Genomic DNA, 23,462 nt, shown 5'->3' with positions numbered 1-23,462 from the left:
TTTTGTAGCTTTACTGGTATGTATCCTATATTTTGAAATGGTTTGAGCCTCACCTATTATTTACATTAAAAAACACCACTGAGTATAATGTGCCCATCCAGGAATGTGCAGAGCTTCAGACGATATAAAAAGAGAATTTTATTAAATGTATTTGATTGATTGATATAGGTCTAGGAGGATTAGTTGAACCGCCACTAAATGAGTGTCGAGGAAATCAATCTGAGGGAAGTGTTTAATATTAAAATGTTTAAGCACCCCACCAAGACCTGGGAGCCTAATAAGTTCTGTAACAGAACAGTATTTCCAGTTGTTTCTCTTTTTCCTTTTTTAGTATTTTATATAGACTTCTTTTGTATTATGTTTATTGTGTTTTGTGGTCTACATGTTGAAAAGATGAATGCACTATACAAAAGCTTTTTTCCCCATGGAAATTGGGTATGATAATAATACAAATGTCAAGTTAATATAAAAAAATATTTTAAACACTTAAAAAAATATCTTCTTACACCGACAATTAAATGTTAGTTACAAACAATTATAAAAAATTTCTGTACAAATTAATGACAATGGATAAAGATAGTAGCACTTCAAGCCCAAACATAACTTTCAAGGTTCAGTACAACACACATTGTAAATAGAAAAATTACTCAGGCAGGTCTTGGGCAGTGTATACACACCCACAACTAATACTAGGGCAGTCCTCCTCACAAATAACGTGACAGAGTACATCCTTTAAAAAAAAAAGAGAGATATATGTTTTTTCATCAAGCTCTGGACATATTTCAAACCAAGGCTAGATAGACAACTTGAGGATGCGGGCTAACCACTAAATAAAGTGCATATTATAATAACAATATAATACAATATCTGAGAATGTTATATAGTTTGGTACTGTGTCAGTGGCTTTTTGGTCACATTGTCATTACATTAGGTAATTTAGCAGACGCCCTTCCTGGATGACCTCTGGGTTGTGCATTTGTCTTAACATCCCGAGGTGAAACCACCACACAACCCAGGCTCAGCTTAGTTGAAATCAGCAAAGTCATTGCTGGAAGAATAAAAATATATTTTTACCATTTTAATGAAAAAATTTGCAAGGTGTACAGGTCAGTGCGAATCAATATGCATTTCATACAAAACACAAATACAATCCTTTAAAATTATAAAAATATAGGGCTTACTCTCAGCAATATAAACAACATGAATACAGTACAGTATGTTTCGTTAGCGTGCTGTTTTTTCTTGTCCTTCTCTCTGGCTATCCATTACGTGTCCCTCGTGGTTTCTGCTGGACAGCTGTATTTTTTTTCTCCAGAATAATTCTTAATGTAGATAAGAAGACTTTTGGGGGCTGTTCACTGTAGGACTCACAGCAGGGACAAGCATCACTTTCCTTCTGCTACACAGAAAGCAACAGAAAAATGTATATTAAATATTTACATATATTGAATAAAAAAATATATACTATTTAAAAAATGCATGAATTAAAAAAAATTCAAACACAATACAACTTAACAGATATTACTACATTTATTAAATGAATGAAATACATGTGGTGTTCTCATTTCATATATACTGTATGTACAACAGTGGATATAAAAGGTCTACACACCCCTGTTAAATGTCATGGTTCTTTTGATGTAAAAGAATGAGACAAAGAGAAATCATGTGACCCATAATGTGAACAATTCAATTGAAAAACAAACTGAAATCTTCGAGGGGGAAAAATGAAAAATAAAAACCTTACAATAACCGGAATGCATAAGTGTGCACACCCTTTTATAACTGGAGATGTGGCTGTATTCAGAATTAACCAATCACATTCAAACTCATGTTAAATAGAAGTCATTACACACCTGCCATAATCTAAAGTGACTCTGATTAATCACAAGTAAAGTTCAGCTGTTCTAAAATTAAATGAGAACACGTCACGTATTACAGTCATGAATACATTACATACAAGGGAAACAAGCTAAGATGAGGGCCTATTTTACAGTTGTTGTCAAGTCCAAGCTGAGCTATCCCTACTGGGATAAACTGACAGGTATCACAATATTTTCTGAATGCCTCAAAATCACAGCTTTGAAAATAACCAAAGAATTGAATTAGAATTTCTGCGGCCTCGTCTCAACAAAAGGTGTACATTGTAAGCTTCAGAAAGATGGAATTTAAGGCAGGGCTGCCATTCAGAAACTACTTATATCCAAGTCTGATGAGTTACCTTTCACCTTATTTCCTACATCTGGACGGTTTACATTTGGAGAAAGCCAAAGGATGCCTTTAGCCCAACATTTCTTCTGCCAACAGTTAAACATGGTTTGGGATCCATAATGATTTGGGCAGCCATCTAATGGGAGTCACTGGGTCCAATGATTGCTCTGCAGGCTCGTATATCTTCTGAGGAATATTAGGGAATTTTACAGCAACAGGTGCATCCTATGCTTCAGACACTGTTCCCTCATGTTGTTCCAATGATAACGTCTCCATACACACAACTAAACAAATTCAAGAGTGGTTTTATGAACACCAGGATGACTTCTAATGCCTTCCATGTATTCCTCAGATGTGAACATTGTATCTTATTGGATGTTCTGGAGCACAGAGTGCAAAGTTGATTTCCACTCTTTTTATCCCTTTAAAGAATTTGAGGCTTTTTGTCTTAAAGAACAGTGCAATATTCCAGAACACAGGGTTCAAATGCTTGTTACATGATCATTTTGGCGAACCACGTAAGCGGAGCTGGCCAAGAAGAGTGAATGTCTCTTACTGACTGACTGACTGGCTGGATGGCTGGCTGACTGCCCCCTGTTAAATAGCGTAGTGGTTAGAGATGCAGTCCTACAACCAATAAGTCCAGCATTCAAATCTTGTCACAGTTAAAGCAAATTATGCATTAGGTTTTGTTCTGGATAGATAAAAACTTTGCTGGTTACAACCTTCAGTAGCTGCATTATAGTAAGCCTAAAATAAACCTGTTCACGGTTATATTGCAACTATTTCTGGTGGATTTTTGAAGTATGCATCCGTGCATTATTTTTGGGGTAATAAAGGCTAGATAAAAACCCCTTGGCCAGTAAAAGAGTAGGGGTTTCCTTGATTCTCTAATTTTTTCACTTGACGAAAAAGTCAGTTATCCTCACCTATATTCATAGTTATTGTATCAATGTCATTCACAAATGAAAGAAAAATGAAAAAGTTTTTGTGCTATGAAATAGCTTTGGCTGTGTTAAATTCAAGTAGTAAGTTAGATACTAGTGAGCCTATTACTGGCTAATAAGCTGTTAAAACAGCCTGTGGCAAAAGCCATACATTTCATAGATGCTATTTGTGGTAGAGGTAAACTTCATAAGAAACGTTAGTCAATTTAACACAATGATTAATGGTATATAGCGAAATATTCAAACTTGGCATGATGCGTGACAGAATGATCTAACGTCGAGATCTAATAACAATAACAACATTTATCACTTTTTATTGCGGGCCGGCTGAACAAAGCTTGCCTGGTTCCTTTTCTGGTTTCTTCTACCTTTCTTATTTTGTCATTTACTTTTTATTCTGTTTTCAATTGCTCTTGACATTCCCTTTTAAATTGTTGTTTCCAAGTTGCTGTATTACAGGACACAACTGTAGGAGAATCTGGTCTGAACTTGTTTTTCCTATATAAATAAAGGAATAATAAAAAAGAACTGCCACAAGAATTGTAGTATATTTGTTTATGTATATAGAGAAATTTATACAATGATTCTTGAAGAACTTAACTTCTTCAAGAATCCCTACTGAGAATAGTTAAACGTACTTTTCGACCCAAGCAGAATCCACATAGCTATATTACGTATGTTTGTAAAAAAAAATTTAACAAACACAATCCAATGTCAAAAAGTGTTTCAAAGTACAATTCTGATATCAAGATATCACATCCTGTATCCATAGCTCTGTCTATGAATGTTCAAGATTGATAGCCCCCATCCCTCAGCTTTAAACGGAAAGTTATTGTTTCAACTGAAGATTCATGCTTTTAAAATGACTTCACTTATCCAAGCTGCATCCTTATTCCAGCAAACTTTTAACAGTGACTTGTAAACCATCAAGATGTTTATCTTCAAATAAACATTTCTGAGTCATGAACTAGTAACTGCTGAAAGAGGTGGTTTGGACCACCAGCTCAGTTTTCCTTATCACCAGAAATAACATTGCTGTTTGTGGTAGAAATGTTGTTATTCCACAGTACAATAATATCATATTCCTTATTCTAAGTATAATCTAGTCATTTAGTAAGGCCGTTGCGTGTTTCAGCTCTGGTCACTTGTACAGGATGTGCTGAATGTATATAGGCCTGAGCTCAACCTTCAACGGGGAGCTCTTGAGCTGACTCTGCTGAGCGTGTTGTTAACTGCTCCAGGTTTGCAAATCTTGAATAAAGCTTTGTTTGTTACAGTTTCCCGTCCCAATTCTTTTTATACATAGAGTTAAGTCCGGAAGACAACAGTGCCAGATGATCAGAGGATCCTTTTCATGGTGAAGAAATACCCCTTCACAACATCCAGCCATGTGAAGAACACTCTCCAGGAGGTAGGCATACAGCTCTGGAAAAAACTATGAATGTTTTGCACCTTGTGGTATTTGCTCTTGTGAAGTCTTCTCTTCATGGTAGACTTCGATAATGATACAGCTCTGGAAAAAATTAAGAGACCATAAAAGTTGAAAAGTAAGGTTTTGAGTGAGGAACAGAAGGGTTAAAATTAAGAGACCCCTGCAAATTGAACGCTTCTGTTCCACACTCAAAACGTTCCTTTTCAACTTTTTTGGAAAGGAAAGAAAAAGGTGCAGTGGTCTCTTAATTTTTTCCAGAGCTGTATCATTATTGAAGTCTACCATGAAGAGAAGATTTCACGAGAGCAAATACCACAAGGTGCAAAACATTCATAAGATTAAAGAACAGAAAGGCCAGATTAAACATCTAAATAATACAGCCCAGTTCTGGAACAGCATTCTTTGGACAGATGAAACTAAGATCAACCTGTACCAGAATGATGGGAAGAAAAAAGTATGGAGAAGGCTTGGAACGGCTCATGGTCCAAAGCATACCACCTCATCTGTAAAACACAGTGGAGGGTAATGGCATGGGCATGCATGGCTTCCAGTGGAACTGGGTCACCAGTGTTTATTGATGATGTGACTGAAGTGTACAGAGATATATTGTCTGCTCAGATTCAGCCAAATTCAGTGATCAAGCAGCATTTCACTTGCTAAAGACAAAACTTAAGGCAGAATGACCCACAAACAAACAACAAATGAAGTCAGCTGCATTAAAGGCCTGGCAAAGCATCACAAAGGAGGAAATCCAACGTTTGGTGATGTCCATGCACTCCAGACTTCAAGTTCATTTTATTTATGATTGTGTTAATTTGTTCAATTACATTTGAGCCCCTGAAATAAGGGGGCTGTGTATGAAACTGGTTGCAATTCCCAAACGTTTCACAATATTTCTTTGAAAAAAATACATAACGCAAATATTAAACAAAACAAATTATGCATACTGTAGCTCCTTTAAACAAACATAAAAGGGTTTTTAAAGGGGAATAATGACAAATCTTAAAAACGTTCAATTGGTAAGAGCAGGGTCAAGCTAGGGTAAAACCTACATGAATTGGTTCCACTTTTGTCCCCTCACAGAAGCTCTAGGTAAAACTTTGTGGCAAAGTAATGTTTTGTCACGGCACCAATAAGAACATTGGAAACCCCCAAATTACCTATAGATAGACATAATTTTGCCTGTGAATGTACATTATTTCCCAGTGTTCAATCTAGCGTTTCATAACTCATTTATATTGCATTAGTTCGGTCCTGCTCTTCCTGAGTGAGAGCATTAAGCTTAGGCAGGCAATCCAATGAACACTTGAGGGGATGAATGAATCTTTAAACATTTTCAAGATTGTCTGATTCCCCTTTCAATGTAGCCCACCTGTGGCTTCCTCACACTGATCGACTTACTTGTTTACTTGTGCTGTTCAGTTGGATCAGTTGTTCGGCTAGTCGTTTTATAGGGGACCTCCCAGTCTCTGACACCAAGACTTTCACCTCATTTACATAGCAACTGAAGGTAGACATGGGGCATTTCTGCTGAAGAGAGCAGGGAAAAACATCAAACCCCAACAATGGAAATAAGGACAGATAGACAGTGCCTTTGGAGAACATTCAGACGCGTTCACTTTCTCCTACATTTTCTTCTGTTGTAGACTTAATTTATAGATTTTGAAATTAAGCCACACAAAACACCTCATTAAAAAAGCCAGCTCAAGTAGAAAAAGAGAGTGGAAATTAACCTAATTAGTTGTGGGATGTTCTACCAGGTTCTTTTTTTTCTATTATACAAATTCTCCAATCTTGTGTTGCCCCTGTCCCAGCTTTTCTGAACCTGTTGCAGGCATCAAATTCAAGGTGGGCATATATTTTTCAAGAAACAATACAATTTCTCAGTTTCAACATTTGACATGTTGTCTTTGTACAACTGTCTACTGAACATAGGGTTTAAATGATTTTTGTTCATCATTGCATTCTGTTTTTCTTCCCATTTTTCATAGCATCCCAACTTTTTCAAAAACAGGGTTGTATTTAATTGTCACATTCAGGGGTTTAGGTTTGATTTAAATTGTGAGGGGGACAAATATTTTTTGCAAATGCTCATGGTTTTGGAATGGGATATTCAACAAACTCATATAATGTGATGGTCGGGTATCCGCATAAGAAGAATAGAATATATACCTAATATCACTTTTAAGTAAGCTTTGTCTGACGTAATGCTTTGAACTTTGACCCTCTGACCTTTAAGTCCTAAGGCAGGGCGAAATATAGAAATATATACTTTTATTGTGTAATTTTTTTTAGAACAGAGGAGGTTATTCACAGGGGTTATATCCATCTCACAATGTAAGATGCCTAAGGGGAACAATGTTCACATATATATCTATATATTTATATATATATATATATATATATATATATATATATCGAGCTGCATGGTACTGGGCTGTGAGCACAGGTCCCACTAGAATATGTCGGGCCCTCATGCAACTATGATGGAGTCTGTTTGTGACAGTTTTGTCAGAAAAACATGCACACCAGTAGCCCGCTGGAGGTAATTTTGTAGGGCTCTGGCAGTGCTCCTCCTGTTCCTACTCGCACAAAGGAGCAGGGTTGATGCTCTTCTACGGCCCTGTCCAGCTCTCCTCGTGTAAGGACCCGTCTCCTGGTATCATCCTCTTGAGACTGTACTGGGAGAAACAGCCAACCTTGTGACTGCATATATGGATGTGCCATCCTGGGGGAGCTGGACTACCAGTGCAACCTGAATAGACTGCAGGTACCACCTCATGCTACCAGTAGTGACAAGGACAATAGCAAAATACTAAACTAGAGAAGAATCAGTCATGAAGGATAAGGAGAGAACAATTGTCAGTGGCCACCACCTGCAAAACCATTCCCTTTTTAGGGGTTGTCTTGCTGTTGCCTCTCCAGTGCACCCAATGTAACCTTCATTTGCACCAAAGCAGGTGACACTGATTCTCAATCACTTATGCTTCCTAACTGGACAGATTGATATCCCTTAAGTTTAACTGACTTGGTGTTATACCCTGATGATTACTTTCTCCTTACATTTTTTGGAGCAGTGTATGATAATATGTGGCCTTGAGAAGTTGTTAAGTACCAGAAGCAAGATATGGATAGATCTGACGTTACAATGACAGGAGTAGCAACATAGCTTTGAGTGAAGAGAGTACAGACATTATCCAGGTCAAACAGCCAGCAGCAAACCTTTGTAACTGCAGGAAGCTTACTTGTTGCTGTAGCAAAATAACAAGGTTCTGTTCATCATGTTAGATTAAACTTAAGTATTTTTGGGGGGAGAATTGTATTAAATGTTAATATTATGTTCCTCTATCTTTTAATTGGGAAATGAAGTAGCAATATTAAGAGTTTTAGGGTGAGGGGCCTCCTTGGCTAAGGTTCGCACCCATGGGAGAGAAAACTTCATCACTGAGAGTTCCTAAAGTTTTCTACAAGCAGCATCATTGAAATATACATACAATACGTGGCCAGAAAAAAATCATAAAGTAGTGTGACCTAAACCTGTTTGGTATTTTTTTATCTCATGTCCCTAGGTCTGTGTAGGACTAAATCTTCTTAAATTCTGAAAATAATGACACCGTAGAAAAAAATAAAATTTGAATTTCAAAAAATATGTTCACATTGTTTGACTAGGTTGATGTTGTTAACAACTTGATGAACATGAAATATTAAGTAAGCTAATTTGTTGTGAGATACAATTCTTTAGATCCAATTATCAGTTTGGTGCCCTTATATGTTCTGTTTATGAGATTAACAAACGTAAGTTGTAAAATATCAACGCACAAGTCGTTGAATTTTTTCTTGAATTCAGAGTTCCTAAAATGTTCTAACCTGCTACACTCAAAGTAAAGCTATACCGATGAGATAACCAATGTTTTTCGTTAAACAATATTAACCCATTTAAAAAATATATTAGAAAGCCATTACTGTTCTTTTTCCTATACGTTCACTATTCACTCACTTTCATGTTTTTATACAGACATACATCTTGAAACACACCCTAGGAGGAACTAAAAAGCTAATTATTAAATTAAAATACACACATACACACACACACCTTTTTTAAACATATGCCCAAACACTCACTCCTGAAACACAGGGTTCCCCTTCAACCATCCATCCTTGCGCCACCACCCTGTCATGAGGAATCAATGGTCTCCAGAATCCCTAGTCAATATACACACACAGTACTTTTTACACATACTGTACACCCAATAAGGACAGTTTCATATCTCTGACAACCTGAGGTATCTTTCACCGTTGCCACGGATGTAACAATCAATACCAAAGACATTATTGTTTTTTTTCTTATGCGCTCACTATTCACTCACTTTAAGTTACATATCTAACCCTAGGAGGAACCAAAAACAAAAGCTATTTATTAAACTAAATCCACCCGCAGGCCGCTTTCTAGGGTGAGAGGGGAATATGCGTGTTTATGAAGTACAATGTTTGAAGGGGTCTTGTCTTTGGTCAACCAACTGTGGCCTCCTCACTCCCACCTTCCAGGAAAGCATTGATCTATAGAACTCTCTTAGTCAACACACACACACGCGCACACACACACGCCATTCAGGTTTGTATATAGTCACCATTGATCCAGAAAACCCTATGACTCACAACCTGTGGAAACATCCATGGTCAACCCCCCCCCCCCCCCCCCCTTGCACAGCAAGACCATTTGAACACATAATTCCATTTAGGCATCATTCATCATGAGAAAGACATACAACATAAATCCATCCGCAGGTCTCTTCCTAGGTTGATAGAGGAAGCTTGACTCTATGACTCTGTGAAACTATCCCTGGTCAACGCCCCTTCAGAGGGAAAGAAGGCAACACATGACGAATATCCTTTGTCAATGCACACACACACACCGTTTTAAACATTTGCACAATAAGACCATTTTAATACATAATTCCCCTTAGGCATCTTACATTGTGTGAAGGTTATAACCCCAGTTCTAAAAATAACAAATCTGGAAATGACCCGCATGGTCATAAGAAATGTATTCTAAGGTCAAAGAAGAAAGCAATTACTCAGACAATGTTTACATATAAATGAAATAAAGTATATACTTTATTCTTCTCACATCGTTTTGGCCATATGATATATGTGCACTGGTAGACAACCTCTCTTTGATTCTGCTAGAATATATACGTAAAATACTACAAAATATTACTTATATTAAGTTAAACAGTGTCTTATTGAAGAAATACTACACAGACCTTTGTATTTCATTGTGTATGGCTAATGTGTTCTACATGTACATTTTGCCTTTACTGTACGTGAATTTCATTACCTCACATCCCAAGCTCCACACCAACTCTCTGGAGTAACTATTCTGGTTAACTTAACATCCTTTTGGTTCTGCTAATATGAGCATTCAAGATATGGGCAACACATTGTAACATAAATCTTAGTTATTTACTTTTATAGGCTACTGCTATGAAGCAACATTTCACCTCAGCTTCGTGGTTGACCTTTTCTCCCTGGCTGTCTTATCCCTGGCAGGGACCCATCATGGTCACCATCTGATCCTGCTAAAATGAAATTAACTACATGTAAAAGGGCACTAAATGTAACGTTGGCTAACTATTCAAGTGATCAACTATTAAGCTAGTTAGTTAGATAACTATATCTTCTAATGTTTCATAGCTAGCTAGCTGTAACACTCACTTTTTATTAACATAGAAAAAACGCCTGTAAGTCCAACTTAAATCCCTGTTCAGAGCTACAGCGTCGATGCGCTGTGATACACAGGAATTCTATTTGTTTCTAACGGAACGCTGCGATTGGCTTGCAGCACTGCAGTGCAGAAGCAATTGCAAAACGTTTGGTCTTTTGCATGCGTTGGATTTTTCTAACGTATGCCTCAAATTGTATGCGTGTAGGCTGGGTGGAAGTGGTAGCAAACGGTGAACGGTGAATCACGTTTGACAGCCTATACTATACACCGATCAGCCATAACATTATAACCACCTGCCTAATATTGTACAGGTCCACCTTTTGGCGCCAAAACAGCCGGGACCCATCGAGGCATGGACTCCACTAGACCTCTGAAGGTGTGCTGTGGTATCTGGCACCAAGAAGATCTTGCGAGTTGGGGCCTCCATGGATTGGACCTGTTTGTCCAGCACATCCCACAGACACTCGATTGGATTGAGATCTGGGGAATTTGGAGGCCAAGTCATCACCTTGAATGCGTTGTTGTGTTCTTCAAACCATTCCGGAACCAAATTATGCAGGGCGCATTATCCTGATGAAAGAGACTAATGCCATCAGGGAATACCATTGCCATGAAAGTGTGCACATGGCCTGCAACAATGCTCAGGTAGATGGTACATGTTAAAATAACATCCACATGAATGGCAGGATCCAAGGTTTCCCAGCAGAACATTGCCCAAAGCATCACACTGCCGCCACTGGCTTGCCATATAGTGCATCCTGGTGCCGTGTGTTCTCCATGTAGACGACACACACGCACCCGGCCATTCACGTGATGTAAAAGGAAACGTGATTAATCAGACCAGGCCACCTTCTTTCACTGATCCATGGTCCAGTTCTGATGCTCAAGTGCCCATTGTAGGTGCTTTCGGCAGTGGACAGGGGTCAGCATGGGCACCCTGACTGGTCTGTGGCTACGCAGCCCCATACGCAACAAACTGCGATGCACTGTGTGTTCTGACACCTTTCTATCAGTACCAGAATTCACTTTTTCAGCAATTTTTGCTACAGTAGCACTTCTGTTGGATCGGACCACATGGGCCAGCTCCCCACGTACATCAATGAGCCTTGGTCGCCCATGACCCTGTCACTGGTTCACCGCTTTTCCTTCCTTGGACCACTCCACAAGGGCTGCAGTTTTGGAGATGCTCTGACCCAGTCGTCTAGCCATCATAATTTGGCCCTTGTCAAAGTCGCTCAGATCCTTATGCTTGCCCATTGTTCCTGCTTTTAACACATCAACTTTGAGGACAAAAATAAAATAAATTTACTGCCTAATATATCCCACCCACTGGTGCCATGATAACAAGAACTTCAGCTTTTAGGTGATGAACCATGGAAACACCACATAAGTAGCTGTGTCTTTAACCACTACACCATGATACTATACGTTTGCCCAGTGTCCGTATTGCAACTCAACATTCGATTTTGTCACGTAGTAACATTACACCAAGTTTTAATATTTTACTAGATGCCATTTAGCATTGTGTTAAACTGATTAAAGTTTCTTATGAAGTTTTCCTCCACCACAAACAGCATCTATGAAATGTATGGCTTTTGCCACTGGCCGTTTTAACAGCTTATCAGCCAGAAATAGGCTTACTTGTTTTTCTTTCATTAGTGAATGACATTGATACAATAACTATCAATATAGGTGATGATAACTGATTTTCGTCAAGTGAAAAGATGAGAGAATCTTGGAAACCCCTACTCTTTTACTGCCCAAGTGGTTTTCATCTTGCCTATTACCCAAAAAAGCATGCATGGATGCATTCTTCGAAAATACACCAGAAATTGTCGCAATAATACCGTAAACAGTTTTGTTTTAGGCTTACTATAACATTGTAACTGAAGGTCGTAGCCAGCAAAGTTTTTGCCTATCTTGAAGAAATCCTTATGCATAATTTGTTTTGTCTGTGGCGAGAATCAAACACCAGTCGCCTACATGGCAGTCTGCATCTCTAACCACTGCACCATTTACAGTTGTGCTCATAAGTATGTATACCCTGGCAGAAATTGTGAAAAATTGGCATTGATTTTTAAATAATGACTGATCATGCAAAAAAGCTGTCTAGTATTCCACAAAAAATTACACAAAAAAGCCTGGTTACAGTATGCCCAACACCATCTTGACACACCTCACAGCTTCTGGCACACTGTAATTTGGAGTGACAAGATTGTTTTATGATTGTGCCATTCTGTTATGACCTACAGTTGAATATGAATCCCATAAGAAATAAAAGAGGTGTGTTTTGCCTGCTCACTCATGTTTTCTTTACAAATGATATTTACGAGAGGACAAGGGATGCGTCTGAGCTCAATTTGGAATGTCATTGCAAAGGGTCAGTTTTAATTTTCAATAAATCGGCACTTTTAGAAAAACGTATTTTCTAAAAACATTTTGCTTCATCATTATGGGGTATTGTGTGTAGATTGGTGTAAAAAAATAATCACATTACAAATTAAGCCTATAACACAAAAAAAAAAGAATAATAATAATAATTAAACTGATCTGAATACTTTCCTAAGGCACAGTAAGCTATAAGTATTATAGATAGCAGACAACCATTAGATATAATTTCAGCGCCCATACACAAGTTATCCTTAATCTTAGACCCCATAGCTTAACTAACAATGTATATCTGAAAATTGGCTGGAACTGGTGATATCCTCAGTTTCTGTATGTCATGATTTATGAGGTGAATGCATCATCAATAGGCTAAATCTGAATACACGTTCATGACCACTAAATGTTTTGCAATTATTGTAAGGTGAGTGGTAGAATTTCTACCTGCCACCTGTGTGCTACATAATGAATGAAATTTTTTCTTTCCAGTGTTAATTACTTAATCACATGTATGTTAAAACACATTACTGTTTTTAAAGGCTACATACCAAAATATATTTTTTATTATCATAATTTGAATGTGCATATTTCAGGTTTGAGGAATATTTTTTTCAGTTCCATTAAAATAAGTCATTTAGATATGTTTCTATGGGCTGAATTTAGGCAATATATTTGAATGTCTGAATATAGTCCATATTTAATTTAAACTAAAGGCTAATGATGACCAATTGTAGTTAGTAATGAATGTAACATTAATGTAACATTAACCAATGTTGAAGATCTGATTTGACTAAAATACCAATGCCACTACTATATATACCTGAATATTCCTTGCCTCTGAAAAGACTACCAATGAACTATCTGTCTGAGGCATTTCACTCCTCCCTTATTTTCTGTTTCAGCTCAGAATTAGGCCTATTTGTCGTGGTTTTTCGTAATTTTAAATAAATTGGAGGTGTTGCCACAATAGCGAACAACATTCGTACATACATCGTTGTTCGTGATGTTTCAATTTACAGCTGTAAAATAACTCCACACGCACACGATGCTCCTCTTTCGTTCATCAATGGCAATCATGCATGCAATGAATTGTAGGCCTGTATCTCGCATTGGTGGTTGGTGCCGGTAGGTTGCCCGCGACACGTATGATCGTTTTATGAGTGCACAGTGACAGTCAGTCAGTGAGTCAGTCAGTCAGTCAGTCAGAGACATTCGCTTGATCTAGGCCGGTTCCGCTTACGCACTGCGGTCAACCTAGCCCACTCTCGAAAATACTCCGTCAAACTAACCGTTTGTAAAAATTGTGCGCGCAGCTATGCCATTACGCCATATACGTGGGAGCGCTCTGAAAGCCGCCTGAGTCGCTAGACATACGTGTGTCTTGCTTAATCGGTAGAATTTTTTGTATTTCGAAAAAGAAAAATGTAATCAGATGTAATAAGAAAATGTTTCAAGCAAGCAAGCAAGCATTTATATAGCACAATTCCTACATAGAAGAAGCCATTCTCTACAAAGAAAAGAAAAAAACAAATACTCAAAAATATCAAAACAACATCATAATAAGAAAACAGAATAAGAAAATAGAAACATAGACAAAGACATAGGAAGTTATAAAAGCTATAAGGCTAAACAGTGTGGTAAAGTTCAAGTGCTCAGTAATAGGCGCATGGAAAGAGGGATTTAAAAATGTATATGGGCATGTCTAAGATCTTCTGGTAGTTTATTCCATTTGTGTGCAGCATAACTGCTAAACGCAGCTTGACCATGTTTAGTTTGGACTCTGGGATCTACTAGCTGACCTGTGTTCATAGATCTATGAACCCTGCTAGGTTTATATTCTTCAAACATATCAGAAATGTATTCAGGGCCTAAACCATTCAGTGAATGGTAAAAGCACCACTTTAAAATCTATTCTGTAACTGATTGGAAGCCAGTGCAAAGATTTAAGAACCGGAGTGATGTGGTCTGTTCTCTTGGTCCTGGTTAACATTCCAGCAGCAGCATTCGAAATGAGCTGCAGCTGTTTTAGTCTTTTTGGGGAGTCTAGTTAAAAGGCCATAAAAGCATGTATTAGCTTCTCTTGGTCTTTTTGGGACACCAAGCCCTTGATTCTGACTATATTTTTAAGACGATAGAATGTGGTTTTGCTGACAGCTTTGATATGACTGTTAAATGTAAGGTCTGAGTCTGTCAGAACACCAACACTTGGTACCTGGTTTTTAGGGCCTGAGTATCCAGCTCTTTACTAATACAAATTATTTTGTTTTTGTTGCCAAACACAATCTGTTTTATCTTGGTTTAATTGTAGAAAATGTTGGTTCATCCAGGTATTTATGTGCTCTATACAATGACGAAGAGAGTCTATTGAGCGGTTGTCATATGGTTCGAGAGCCATATTTGAGTATCATCGTCATAGCTATTGTAGTTAATGTTGTTGTTCTGTAGAATTTGGCCCAAATGTAGCATATAGAGATTGAACTGAAGAGGTCCGAGAACTGATCCCTGGGAAACTTCGCATGTCATAGCCACCCTATCAGATTCAAGATTACCAATGTTGACAAGAAAACACCGGCCATCTAAATAAGATCTGAACCAATTAAGGACTGTCTATTTCCAGCCTATCTAGAAGTGCTCTATGAAACGACAGTGTCAAATGCGGCACTGAGATCTTATAGAACCAGAAATGTTATCTTATCGGAATCAGTATTCAGTCGTATATCATTTCAAACTTTTATCAGGGCTGTTTTAGTACTGTGGTGAGGACGGAAGCCTGACTGAAATTTGTCTAAGAGATCACTTTTTGTCTAAGAGACAACATACCCAATGATCTTGGCTTTAAAAGGGAGATCTGATACAGGTCTATAGTTGTTCAACATAGATACATCCAGTTTTCTCTATTTTAATAGGGGCTTAATGGCAGCTGTTTTTAGAGACGTTGGGAAAATGCCTGATAATTAACTATTTGCTGTAGGTCCATTATTATAGTTAAACATTGTTTTAAAAAAGTCTGATGGGCAGTGTGTCGAGACAACATGTGGATGCTTTAAGATGTCGAACTGTTTCTTCTAGGGATTTTTGATCAATTGTATTAAAATGCGACATAATAACCAAGTTATGTCTTGGTGGTCGTAGTGATGGTACAGTGTCCTTGTTAGACTGTGTAGTTCTGATGGTCCATCTAATACTTTTCACTAAAGAAAAATGCAAATAAATTACATTTCACAGTGGACATGAGTTCTGGTGCTATCTGCTTTAGGGGGTTTGTAAGCTTGTCGACCATGGCAAATAGAGTGCGGGTATTGTTGACATTCTTATTGATCATTCCCGAAATATTTAGCTGTCTGGCCCTACGTAACTCATGGTTGAAGCTACCAAGGCTTTGTTTATAGATGTCATAGTGGATCTGAAGTTTAGTTTTCCTCCACTTACATTCTGCTTTCCTACATTCTCTTTTCAGGGCTCTTACCATCATGGTGGTTCTCCATGGGGTTTTCTGTTTGCTCATAGTTTTCTTTACCGGTGCAACACGATCCATGATATTCAATATTTTGGCATTAAAATTATCTATTCGCAACCAAACATTTGATTGTCTGGTGGCCACCCATCAATAGTTTAGCTATTTCAAGAGTGTTGCATCCATCTGAAAGGTGGATTTTAATTTTATTTTACTTTTCAGTGTCAGTTGAATGTCTTTTTTGGCACATTTTACCTGAGGTCATGAAGCCGCCTAATAATTATGCACACCTTGATATAAGGTGTGATTCACTTTCACCACACCCTCTCTCCTTACACAAATACGTATCACCTGAATATGATTCAATCCAATGAGCATTCAAGATAATATGGTTTGGAGTTGGAAAATGTGCATTGAAATAATGATACGATCAGAATGCTCACTTACCTAATAATTGTGCACGCAATGTATGTGGTGTATGTATAATGGATACCTTCCTTAACCTAAAACATGTGCATTCATTAACTAATTAAGGGATTTGAGCGTTTACTCTGGCTTTAAATATAGCACCAATCATGTCTCCATAGAGACACATTATACATTTCAATGTGAATTTCTCAATAATGCTGCAGTACAATTGCTCAATATGTGGTGTATGTATAAAAGAGACCTTCTTTAAAAGAAATCAAGTGGACTCATTAACTAATCATGGGATTTGAGCGTTTACTGCAGCTTTAAATGTAGCAGCATTCACGTCTCCATAGAGACACTTTATAAATTTCAATGTAAATGTATCCAAAATGCTACAGTAAAATGTCTTTATATGTGGTGTACACATTGAGGGGACGGACCTCAACTCAAAGTAAAATATTTTACTAACTATGGGAATTGAGCCTGTAATGTAGCTTTAGGTGTAGCAGCATTCAAGTCGCCATAGAGATGCATTAAAACATTCAAAGCTGCAAATAAATAACTCTATATCTGGTGTACACATAGAGGGAACCTACTTTAACTCAAATCAAGTGGAATGGTTAACTAATTATGGGAATTGAGGCTGTAATGTGGCTTTAAGTGTGACAGCACCAACGTCTCCATAGATGCAATATGCCTTTCAATTTCTCCAAAATGCTACAGTAAAATTGCTCTTTATATAGTGGACACATAGAGGGAACCTACCTTAACTAAAAATAAGGGGAATCATTAACTAATTAGGAGAATTGAGGCTGTAATTTGCCTTTCATTGTGACAGCACCAACATCTCCATAGTGATGCACTATACTTTTAAATATGAATTTCTCCTAAATGCCACAGTAAATTTTCTATTTGTGTGGTGAACACATAGAGGGAACCTATCTTAACTTAAATCAAGTGAAATCGTTAACTACTTTTGGGAATTGAGGCTGTAACGTAGCGTTAAGTGTGACAGCATCCAAGTCTCCATAGAGATGCTGTACCTTTAAATGCAGTACAAATTGTCTTTATGTGTTGTACATGTACAACCTATCTTAACTCAAATGAAGTGAAATGGTTAACTAATTATGGGAGTTGAGGCTACAATGTGGCTTTAAGCGTGACTTCACCAAAGACTCCATAGAGATGCAATATACCTTTCAATTTCTCCACTATAGGCTCTGTGCACAAGCGTATGGATGAACTTCCGCTTTAGCCAGATGTCGGCATATCAGTTTCCGGTTTACTTAAGGCAATAAATATCATCGCCCCAAAATTTCAGTTTTTAGTAGATGTCTCCAACAAGCAAGCGAAACAAGGGATTCAAACTCTACGTATCGAGTTATTTGCACAACTACGAGGGTAAGTAGTTTACTGTGGTGTGCCGGCCGGCTATCGGTTAAGCTAGTTAGACATGTTCCTTTTTAGTGTAGTATTAGGCAGGACAATATAACGCATAAAAATTCACCCTAGCCTCAAAAACAGCAAAAGAACTCTGGCTGAGCTGGAACGCTAGCTCGTCCCTATAGCAAGTGAATTGAAACAAACCTTCGTTCAGCCTCTTCTAACCTGAATGAAGCTTAAAATTCCATAGCCTCAAAAAAGCACCAAAACAGGTCTCCTCTTTTATTTTACTACTGTAACTTAATTTCACAACGTAAAAATAACAACTGGCATAGGAAGTAAATATCTGGTCCTATATGGTATTAATTGTGCTTAAACCTGCGTTATGTGGAAGTATATAAAAAAATCGCCTTTTCTGACTATTTCTAGTCTAGCGTTTGAAGTCATTGAATGGCGCAAGCCATATTTTATTAAAAAGAGGACCTTAAAACATAAATGAGTCATGTACATTATATTTATTTTTTTCGTACAACAGCATCACTCATCTTGTGAGTTTAGGTGTTTACTAATGCAGATGAGTATTAATAAGTAAACCGGAAAGTGCAATGCCGACTTCTAGACAAAAGGAAGTTCCTCACTACGCCTGTGCACAGAGCCTATTCTACAGTACAATTGCTCTATAAAAACTAAAACAAGTTCTTACTACATAGTATCTTCAGAAATGTCTATTTCATTAATATATCTTGAAATACTAACAATTGAACAAATAGAGCAAGACACGCATACTGCAAAACACGCAGACTGCTTTTCAGAGCCCTTTCACTAATACCATGGTACAGCTGCACACACAATTTTTCAGAGCGCCTAGTTTGACCGAGTATTTTCAAGTGTCGGCTAGGATGACCGTAGTGCTTACGCGGACCGGCAAAAATAAAACGCTGCTAAAATACTTTTCGCCTACATGACAGTGGCACACATTTTGATTACCAAGTCGGTAAATGAACAAACGCATTCACATCTAAAATAAACGTTATTTTCCCACTTTCTACAATCGGGAAATGAAATAACATGGGGCCTCATGTATCAATCTTGCGTACGCACAAATATGTGCGTAAATCATGCGAAACCATACGGAACGCTGCCGAACTGCAGTGACCCGCAACCCCACTCTGGTATGCAGAGGTGGGGGACTCGAGTCACAATTTTCAGGACTTGTGACTTGCTTGATTAAAGTATGAAAATGACTTGACTTGACTTTGACTTGAGAACAAGTTACTTGAGACTTGACTTGAAGTGGAAGACTCGACAATGACTTGAACTTATAATAAACAAACAGCAATAAAATTATATTATATGTTGTGACATCAGCAGCACTAATCAGCGTATGTGCCTTTAACGCTGCACAATTCAAACCGCGCCAAACATGGCAGACAGTAAGGTTAGTCGAGCTCCACAAAATAGTATCGTTTGGATACAAGGACTTTGAACTGGACCGTGTGAATAAAAAAAGATTTGCCAGATGCAAAATATGCAACAACGTCAAATTTCATTCATCATTTTAAGGAAAAGTAAGAAAGTAATCTCTTTATATTCCGTTTCACTAAGATCTATAACGATTAAGTTACTAATGTAATGAATTAATCTTTTGTTTGTCATCTTTTGTTTGGCCTTGGTAGCATATTATGTTTTATTTTTCTTGTTTTCTTGTTAGAAATGTGACCATTATCATTACTGAATACGTCTGGTAAATAGATGTAAGGGAATTTGACTATAACAGTGGCATAGCCTGAATTTTAATGTTGATGGGCATCTTAAAATAAGCGGGCATGTATATTATTACCATAGACTGTAAATATAAGATTATTACAGGTCGGCCATAATGTCTGTATTAAATGTGCGCATTTTCAAGTGTTTGTGGACTGCGCATGGAAACTAAAAAGCATTGTGCTTACACCATAACAGTTAACTTTACTGCATGAAAGGCTAACACGAGGCGCCGATGTGATTAATAGCACAAACAGTTTTTTTTTTTTTTTACTCATACAGACAAGAATAATTACAGCGTAATTACATATTAGGCAGTTTTTCAGTCACAATAATTAGTTTATATGGTTGTTATTATTAGGCCTTATTACACGGATTGGCTGAATTCCAGTGCAGAATGCGTGTTATTTCTTGATAACAGACCGTTGCCATGAAAAACAGCGCGTTGCTATGAACGCAGCAGGATTCTAACCAGAGACGGAACGGACTATTTTCTTTAGAGGAAGCAATACAATCGTTTTTAAATCAATAAATTCCTTTTGAAATCAATATTTTGTGTCAAATTATTGATTTATTTGGTAGGTAGCCATGTAATAAGCAGGATAAGGTATAGCGAGGCGATTGTTATAGCGAATACAACCCCTTCAGGCTGATTCAAGATCCCTCCGCTTCGTCCCCCCAAAAAATTGTACCGCGGAGGAAAAAAATATTTGATTTTAAAATCGAGCTTTGCACCGAGCGCACGTCAGAAACAGAGGACAGTGTGTGTGTTCATCTCTTTAGTACTGTGACTTGACTTGAAACTTATAAGGACTCGACTTGACTTGCTTAGGGTGAACCCTTGACTTGACTTGCTTGATTTATCTGAACTGTGACTTGAGACTTGACTCGAGACTTGATGGTTTAGACTTGAGACTTGCTTGGACTTGACCATGTGTGACTTGTCCCCATCTCTGCTGGTATGCCACTGTTCTGTAGGCCCACATGACTTGAACTGGGCTTGACCAATTCCCTTTGATTTGATGTCTGTATAGATATGTTTGATATGTGAAGTTTAAAGTTATGATTAACCTAGTGGTAAATGATAATTTACTGCAACCCTCCCACAGCAACATGTCAGTGTCCCCATATAGGACTTTTCCACTCTGATCTCCCCAATGATGCCAGCGATTTGCTAGTCAATGGGAAAAATATCTGTCACACTTTGCCCACCTCCTGTAGTTTGAACACTGGTTTGGAGTGCGGCAAATCACTCCCTCGCGTCCGCCTTGACTAATCTCTGACCACTTTATTTTATTAACAACAACCACGTCTTGCAATGCGGAATATTTATGACTTATTGTAGGGCTACTTGATACGTTTCGAAAAATGATGCGTTTTTAGATTCTATATCAGATAATATTATTTGAAGTTCACATTATGGGAAAGGTATTTTTCCGACGGGTCTCCATCTTGCTTCGTATCGATTGAAATTACATAGTCAATTGGGAGAATTTGGATACCTCATACGGGTAATTGTAGGCGTTCTTTGGGCGGAAACCGTATATGCTCGTTCACGTACGCTGTAGACAGTATTGGTCTGATTTATTAACGGAAGCATGCGTATGTGTTGCGTATGTCAGTTTGATAAATCCCAATAATTTTGTGCGCACGCAAAACGTAGGATTTCCAGATACGCCAGAATTTAGTTAGAAACGTATGCAATATTGAGGCACGAGGCCCCTGGAGATTTGGCTATGTAAATGCCCTTTTAAAATATATATTTTTATATACATACAATAGGCTACCCAGAAACAGTATGGTTTGTAACTATTTGTAACTACGAATAAATGAGTAAGCATTACAGTCAAAATGATTGGCAATGGAGGTTTGGTGGAGGAATACCAAAAACGATTGAATTTATTTGAAGCGTGGATTAAAACTACTGCAAGCTGAATTGACCCTTAAGTCGACAAACATTCGAAAAATAGAAAAACGCAAACTAACGTCAAAGTTGGCTAGACTAGGCTAATTAATTTAAATCCGTTGATAGCCTACTTGTACACTTAAAAAATACAGGCTCCATGTGTGACCAACAATGCTATAGGGACACATCTCGATTGTATGGCCATTTGATTATTTAATATTGGAGGTTGAACGAAACTAGATCAGACCAAAGGCACCAGATACTCAGCGAAATGTGAGCCGAAACACTCCCAACATGCTCTGAATTTTATTCCCATAGAAGCAACGGTCCCTAACTCTTTCGACTTGAACACGTGTTAAGCCTTACCTCCACTGCAACGCGTGCCAATTATTTAATATATTCATACTAAAGTTTTCAAATATTCAATATGCATAAACTGTACAAATAAATCACATACCGTGTATTCATCCAGCGTCGGGGTGTAAAGACTGCACTCAAGCGATTCCTGGTAAGGGAGAAAATAAAGGCTACAACACAGATAATGTAATAATAAACAAAAACGACTTGAAACCATTTAAAACAGATGGATGTTGATTGTATTCCATCATATATTTCAAAAGGCCTGATACCATCTCTTGGGGTTTATCTAATATGTACTTCAGTGTCAGGATAGTTTCGCGGCTGTATGGTCCAGCCCGTTTCATATTCGTGGCGCTGAAGAAGAGGAGCAAAACGGCTAGAATTAAGTCCGTTTTCTGTCCACTCAGCATGGCATGGGCCCACTCTGTCACCGGACCTTCAGCTTAGCAGGAAAGTGTCAACATTAGGCGAATTAATTTAAGATCCTCCATCCTTTCGTGTTTATAGTCAACGGTACATTCCTGGTGACTTGCTGCACAGTGCTACGTAATATGTATTCCCACGATGCGCTGAAAAGAGAAGTATAAACTCCAAAATTGATTGTGCTCTTGTGCTGCCTTCTTGGCTCCAAACCTTTATAACATGGGTTAATCGACTGTTCTGTATCTTCTTGTAGGTGTCTTATTAAGCCGCACCTCTTGCTTAGGTACTGGGAGGCACTCGAAGAGATTTGGCAAGGCTTCAGCAACCGGTGTACTGTTGAGAGAGCGATACTTACATTATTGAAATGATAGAGAACATTACTTAGGGAGATAAGTCTCAAAGTTATTACACACACACACACAGACACACAATTGAAGTCTAAGAGAACCAGCTGCTCTAATGGGGCCGAGTACCTAACCACTGAAGTTGAGTTTACATTCTTAAAATTTCACCAGCTTATTACATAAAAGGGGGAAGGGGGAAGGGGAAACAAAAAAAGTCGATATAATAAGCCCGTCTGAAAGCTGTCGCCAGGCTGTCAGCCAGGCTGGTGCGCAACCAGCTGAACGAAACACTCATTGGAAAATGATGAGAACGTCATGCGATGGTTACTATAAAACTGTCTAACATATCGATTTAGTTATAATGTAAGTTCCGTTTTTATTAAAATTTGGGATAGATAAGCTACAATTCTTTATTCTTTAAAAGTACCACTACATTGCAATAACTTACCGGAGCATTGGTGACTGGAGTTTGATCTGTAAACTGGAGTTTGCACTTCAAAGTTAGGCTAAAGTGAAACAAAAGTTATTCCTCATATAAACAGCTATTAAACTATACAAATGACACATAAATCATATCCACAGCTGAGGTTGAGTTTATGTAGTCGAAAACTATTGAATGTTTACGCCAACAAAATCCAGAAAGTACGCGGACTTAGTCACGCTCGGTGAGCACACACCATTCAACGTGAATTGAAACGCACACCAAACTGACTCAAT

At 37.9% G+C, this 23,462-nt stretch overlaps 1 non-coding gene across 3 annotated transcripts; it reads right to left on the bottom strand.

Moving 5' to 3' along the window:
• Positions 1–436: 436 nt before the first annotated feature.
• On the bottom strand, positions 437–23,435 carry LOC105024127. Of its 3 annotated transcripts, none has more exons than XR_002195853.2 (5): positions 23,194–23,435; positions 22,248–22,734; positions 22,076–22,123; positions 5,992–6,120; positions 437–1,399 (listed from the first exon to the last, which is right to left on the bottom strand). It is a non-coding gene; the product is annotated as an uncharacterized LOC105024127 (transcript). The 3 variants fall into 3 exon arrangements; XR_002195850.2 differs by having other exon boundaries at positions 438–1,399; positions 5,992–6,117; XR_829023.3 differs by having other exon boundaries at positions 438–1,399; positions 5,992–6,117; positions 22,276–22,734.
• Between the last annotated feature and the right edge of the window lie 27 nt (positions 23,436–23,462).

The sequence above is a fragment of the Esox lucius genome, chromosome 1 (genome assembly GCF_011004845.1).
Source record: "Esox lucius isolate fEsoLuc1 chromosome 1, fEsoLuc1.pri, whole genome shotgun sequence".
In the NCBI taxonomy this organism is placed as follows: domain Eukaryota; kingdom Metazoa; phylum Chordata; class Actinopteri; order Esociformes; family Esocidae; genus Esox; species Esox lucius.
This window is presented reverse-complemented; position numbering and strand designations above follow the sequence as displayed.